Source organism: Drosophila pseudoobscura, chromosome 3 (assembly GCF_009870125.1).
Source record: "Drosophila pseudoobscura strain MV-25-SWS-2005 chromosome 3, UCI_Dpse_MV25, whole genome shotgun sequence".
NCBI lineage: Eukaryota > Metazoa > Arthropoda > Insecta > Diptera > Drosophilidae > Drosophila > Drosophila pseudoobscura.
Window position 1 is genome coordinate 3,352,139 of NC_046680.1, and position 6,072 is coordinate 3,358,210.

A 6,072-nucleotide genomic window follows, 5' to 3' on the forward strand; every position below is an offset into this window, starting at 1 on the left:
AGTTTAGGATGGCAGATAAATTGGAGATACAACGGTAGTTTGAGACGTCTGATTTAGACCCCTTTTCATGAATAGGAATTATGTAGGATTCTTTCCAGACGGTGGGAAAATCATCAAGCTCGAGAGAGAGGTTGAACAGTTTCAAGAGGGGCACGCAAAGAGAATCCGCACAGAGTTTGGGCACGGCACTGGGAACCAAATCTGGACCAGTGGAGAAAGAAAATTTACATGATTTCAAATTAGTTAGAAGGCCATCATAATCAATAAAGGGGGGGTGGATACAACTTGAACTAATAAAAGGGATAGGATATGTGTGCGCGGCAGGATAGTCGTGGGGTGATGCGAGAATAGAGGGCATGTTATTAGAAGGAGCAGAGTAGCAAAGTTGAAAAAATGAAGCAAATAGGTTAGCGATATCGGAATTGTTATCTGCGTAAGTACCCTTAAAGTGTAATGAAGAGGAATATTGTGAAGAATTACGTTTAGAGTTAACAAACTTAAAGAATTGTTTAGGATCTCGTTTAAAGTTGAGCTTATATTTTGCCAAATAACTATTATAGCATAGGGTATTACAAATGGAAAATTTAGATTTTTCAAATGAATACTTAGAGAAATCTGACTGCGAGCCAGACAGTTTAAACCTCTTATATAACCGAGATTTTATATTCCTTAGGCTTACTAGCCACGGAGTGAACCAAATAGGGCCAGAAATATTTCTGAGAGGGGAAACTAATGGAACAAAGGTAGGAAAAATGGAAAAAAACAGTGCTATAGAAAGCGTCACGAAAGTCGTCGAGGAATAACCAATCTATCAGAGAAAGTGCGCTATTCAAAGAAATAAAATCAGCCCTCTTGAAGCAAAATATAGCTGAAGGCTTTATGCAGGATTTGGTGGGACCAGGAGGGTACGAGGGTAGGATGGTAAAGGTGTTCGGGAAAAGATAGAGGGGAACCTCTGTGTACTAAAGTGTTCGTAGAGTCGGTAGTAAAGACAAGGTCTGAAATCCTACCAATGCTATTGCATATGCCGTTTTTCTGACCCAATGATGAGTCGGACAGAGAATCAACGAAATCGTGCTGCATGATTGGGAACATGTGGTTGGAGTCTTTGGATGGAGACCAGGAAATATTTGGAAGATTGAAATCTCCGAGGCCGATAAGAAAATTGGACTCATTAAGTTGGGACGAAACAGTTTGAAAAAGGGCTGCGTGAAGCATGTAGGTTGAAAATTCAGAGGACGGTGGGATGTAAGAGCACGATATAAATAGATTTATCGAGCTTCGACAGAAAAAAGTTTGGATGTTATGTCAGAACGGACAGCAATCAGGACACCACCACCACGAGATGGACGATCCGATCTATAAATGTTAAATTTGTCAAAAAGGATTTCAGAATCAGAGATTGAGGGATGAAGCCAAGATTCGGAGAAAGCGATAATGTCGGCCTCAAAAGTTGCTTTCTCAGTATGTAACTTGTTGAGCTTGCTGCCCAAGCCACGAACGTTCTGATAGGCAATCTTTAACGTACTAGGGGAGGCAAGTTTTTTGCTACAGAAGATGTAGCAGATGGATTTGGAAGAATACCTACTCGATGATCCGGGCTGGTGGAACGATTTGTAAAGAGGTGACAAATCGTATGCACCGGCCAGAAAGAGGGGTCGAGCAAACTATTAACATGCTTATCAGGGACGAGAATTTTAAAAGAGGAGATGTTTTGCTTGACCTTGAAGTTAAATTTGGTAACTACGAGACCCGCAGAACTATCTATGTTGAGTTTAGACAATATAAAGTTTCGGACCATAACCTCCGTAGCCGATGCCATGAGTCGAGAGACGAAAATAGGTTTTGATGGAGCAACCGCAGTAAGAACAGATAGAGGGGTCACAGAATTATTTGTTGAGACGGGAGCAGTGGACGTAGAGGTGTTAGTTGGGAAACCAGTAGTTATGGGAGTTGAGGTTTTGGGAGCCTCATCATCCCTCCGGACGGCAGCGTTAGCGGCTTCAAGTTGGACCACGGAAGCGCTTGCGACGGCTTCCTCAATGACATTCGGGCCGACATCCTGGTCAGACACGGGCGCGGGAGGGGCGTCAGGTTCGACTGCAGGAGAGACTGCAGATGAGGCCACCGTCGTAGTCGGTGCAATGTAACCAATGTCCATGGCGTCACCACGGTGATCGAGATTGGGGTGCAGGTGATACCGTGACTGGAAGAGAAACGACCGGATTAGAGTTTGGCAAATAATTGGTAACCTTCTTTCGCTTTAGTGACTCAGTAAAAATTTTTAGATTTTTGAAATGAGTCTCCATCGCAAGAAACTTATCCTGTAGCATTTTGAATCCGGAGTTGAGAGCAGCGAATGCAGTATGAGTCTGTCTCATAAAAACCAGCATGTCGTTCTCAATCGCTCTGCAGTCCCAACAGGTCCAGTTGGGACCGAGTCTTTATGAGGTCGACTACGCGTCCTCCAATTTGCCCAAAGTCGGCGCAAACAGTGTATGCCACGTTATCACACAACCAGCATAAGGTGAATGTTTGCCGTGTGGCAGCTGAGCGTCAGCGTTTAGCACAACAAATACTCATTATGAAAAGATGAGGAAAATAAATATGAGAAAGGTTAGATTAATCGAGGAAAATGCTTGAGCGATGACTTTAAGTCGAAACTAATAATGATCAAGTAGCACAAACAATTACGCAAATCAATACATCAACAACAACGAACAAACGGCCGTCGCAAAATCACAAACACAAAACGAACACGAGAAACACAAAGCGTCCGACGAGGAGTGGGGGGCGGCAAACGCAATACGAATGTATAAGTGATAAATTTCAAGAAAATTCAGTGCATTCATTTGTTTATTTAATTTAATTTTCATTTGTGCTGCCCTGAGCTTTGTTTTTTTGCTCTTGACCATTGTTAAGGGCAGCAGCAAATGATTTACGCGCACTGTGCCAACTCCGTGCGCTCCGGTCGCAGCTCGCTCTCGAGCGCTCGGGACCACACGGCGCTCAGCGCAGCATAACGTTTAAGTTAGGTTTTTAGTTACGATTCCACCCCCGCTACAAGCAGCTGAGTCCTGTACCCAACAACTTATACTTAAAACAAACGAAATAGTTGAACGATATACTGGAACACCTTTATTTGGAATTATCTGTCTTCGTTTTTTATTCTTATATCCGCCCCCCTACAAACAAGCATTTTATATTAGTTATGTATACCCTTGCGTATGGCTTTTTGCAGACGTCTCGGAACTGACACCACTAAGCTGTGGATATAAGACAATGGAATTTCTCTAAAAAGTGATTTCTCCTCTGAGATTGTATCTTGATAGTTCCTTGTCAAATTTGGAGTCCGGCTCCTTTTTATATACGACCAGAGATTCTCGATAATGTTTATGTCTGGGCGGCGGCCAGTCCAAAGTATTAACCCCAATGTCCTTCACGAATAAGGTTACACCTTTAGCTTTATACCACAGGGTGTTGTCTTGCTGTAATTTAAAGGACTCTGTGCGACCTTCCGTCTATGAGGCGATTATTGTTATTTGGTCGTAATTATGAAGTCTAGTGTAAGTTAGGCTAGTGCAAAGCGGGAGCGCAATAAAAGCTCACTCTCTCGCTCTTGGCGGATTCGCCCCGCGTTGCCTCCGTAGGTTAGCTAGAGTATGAGATTTTTAATTGTGAAGAAAATATAGTTGTTCGCTAACATTGAAGGAGATCGAGCGTATCAATTTTCGCCCCGCCGAAGCCACCCAAAGTTTTCGGTAATTTCAATTAGAAAAACTCTTCTAGTTTTTCAGACTACCCAATCAAATTATCTTCACAGGGGAAAGCGTGTTTTTGTAGCACTTCGAAATATTTGTGTTTGGTCATGCTACCATTAACAGGAACTAAGCTTCCCAAGCCATTGTAGGCGACGCACCCACAAAACATTACGGTCCCACCTCCATGGCACTCCATATGAGTGCCATTTTTTTTCACTTTCATCGGTTCATAAAACATTTTGGCAGAATGAAAATGTTTTGCTGATCAATTTTTTGGCAAACTCAAGGCGATTTAACTTATTGCGCTGAGTTATTTGTGGTATAGCTCTGGCAATAAATGTTCCATAACCAGCTTCCTACAGACGTCTATGAATTGTCCGTTCACTGATAACAACATTTCCTGTTTCCTTCAATTCATTGGTCAAGACATCCTGCTTAAATTGCCGCAAAATAAAAGTGTCTGCCTTTGCAGTTGTCTTTCGTATTCTACCACAACGTGCAACGTTTTTTGTAGAGTGGATTTTTTTTTATATATGAAAGAAGCTAACACTCATATAGAAATCGGTGTGCTCCGGAGTTATAATTGAGTCGAAGTGCTCCAACTGCATCGTGGACGGTATTGGAAAACTAATTCCGCATTCTGCTGCCTCAGGTTCATTCTTTACGAGACTTTAATAAACATTTTTTTAACGAAGGCATATTACTTTTCCTTTATATTACTTTTTATACCCGTTAAACTTTTACAGGTGTTCGGAGCAGAACAGCGCAGAATTTTCCTAGATTAAATGCCATCGAGAATCATTGTTTGTTTTTACTACTTTGCATGTTTTGTAGTATGTCTCCATTAGCTCTCTCCCCGCTAAAGCTTGCGCTCTGACTAGCTTTGATCTGAGCTTGTGGCTGATGACCCTGTACTATCAGTTCTATTGTGCTAACTGGAATTAATCCTATATATATTGAGCTTGAGCCCAACAATTGGCTTTGCGATTGTGAACTTTTGTCCTTGATATATTTCGTCTCTAAGCACTCTAGGCTGTTTATAAATGTGCCATATTGCCATACTTTTTTGGTATACTCTTTAACGACCTAGACAGCAGTAAAATAAATTGTTCTACAGGTAATGAACGTATTACTACTACCCAAAAAACATATATTTCAACCACAACTGCTGAGAAAACAAATCAAACTACAACAGGCTGGCAAGAAGAACTTTCAACACTAACTACAATAGGGAGTGGTAAATACACTGGTTCTTTTACAAATGAATATTCTTACAGTCCTATACTACAGTTTAGTTGTTCCCAGGCTGTTGATTTAAATGAAAGTGTACGCCTTACTAACCATTCCCAGAGAGACATAAACACAAATAAAGTCGAACCAAATCAAGCAAACTATGCCAATGGCATTTTTGTTTTTCAACCCCCCACCTATGACCTCTATTTAGAGTTATCAGATGATTTTAGTCTACAAGTACGAATTGATAACTATAATGATGCAGACCAGATAAACATTATTTGGTTTACAGAACCAATAAAGCAATAATCGATAGCAATAAAGATGTATTTGATGTAGATTACTCATACAACTGTATGCAGTATTCTGGCCCGTTTTTAACCATTGCTTCACTGCATGGAAATCATACATATACTTTTTGTATGATGCCGACAGATAACGTAGTTATTTCCCCGCTCTTTTGTCAACCACTCTATGTACCTATGGTTGGAGAGAAAACTCATAATGCGACGGATTCTATTCAAAACACTAGCAATAATAAGCAGTTTTCGGTCGCCATGCTGGTCTTAATTCTTTTTGTTTCCACAATTTTTGGAGCAATAATTTCATATCTTGGTATCAAAGCCTACCCGGATCTTTTAGAGGGCTCAAAGAACGTATTAATAATTAAAAAATTGGATAAAACATGCTATATATCAACAATAACAGAATCCGAATACACAATAGATGAAACAAAAAGAAAATACTTTGGTGCAAAAATTTTAAATGATACTCAGCAGTAAGTAATCCAATTGTTTTTTAAGAAAAATAACATTTAAATAAAAAAATATTTTTTTTCAGTCCTTTTTCAGAAGACACAGTTGTGGATACTAGAAGTGTTCTAGGCAAGGTTTATAGAGTAGACGAGTATGAAATGCCTAAAGAACTGGATTTTTCAATAAAAGAGTATAGTGAACTCAGTTATGGAAGTACCCTCACTATTCCCCCACCATTACCAAAGCGTAATTCTAATAATTTAATATTCAATTAAAACAAGAAATAATAAAAGTTCACAATGGATTATTGGATGGATATATTG

At 40.1% G+C, this 6,072-nt stretch overlaps 1 long non-coding RNA gene across 2 annotated transcripts; it reads left to right on the plus strand.

Annotated features, from left to right (window-relative positions):
* Positions 1–4,669: 4,669 nt before the first annotated feature.
* Positions 4,670–6,067, plus strand: LOC26532605 (uncharacterized). Of its 2 annotated transcripts, XR_001453429.2 has the most exons (3): positions 4,681–4,998; positions 5,052–5,772; positions 5,835–6,067. It is a non-coding gene; the product is annotated as an uncharacterized lncRNA (long non-coding RNA). The 2 variants fall into 2 exon arrangements; XR_004468848.1 differs by having other exon boundaries at positions 4,670–5,772.
* The last annotated feature ends 5 nt before the right edge of the window (positions 6,068–6,072 follow it).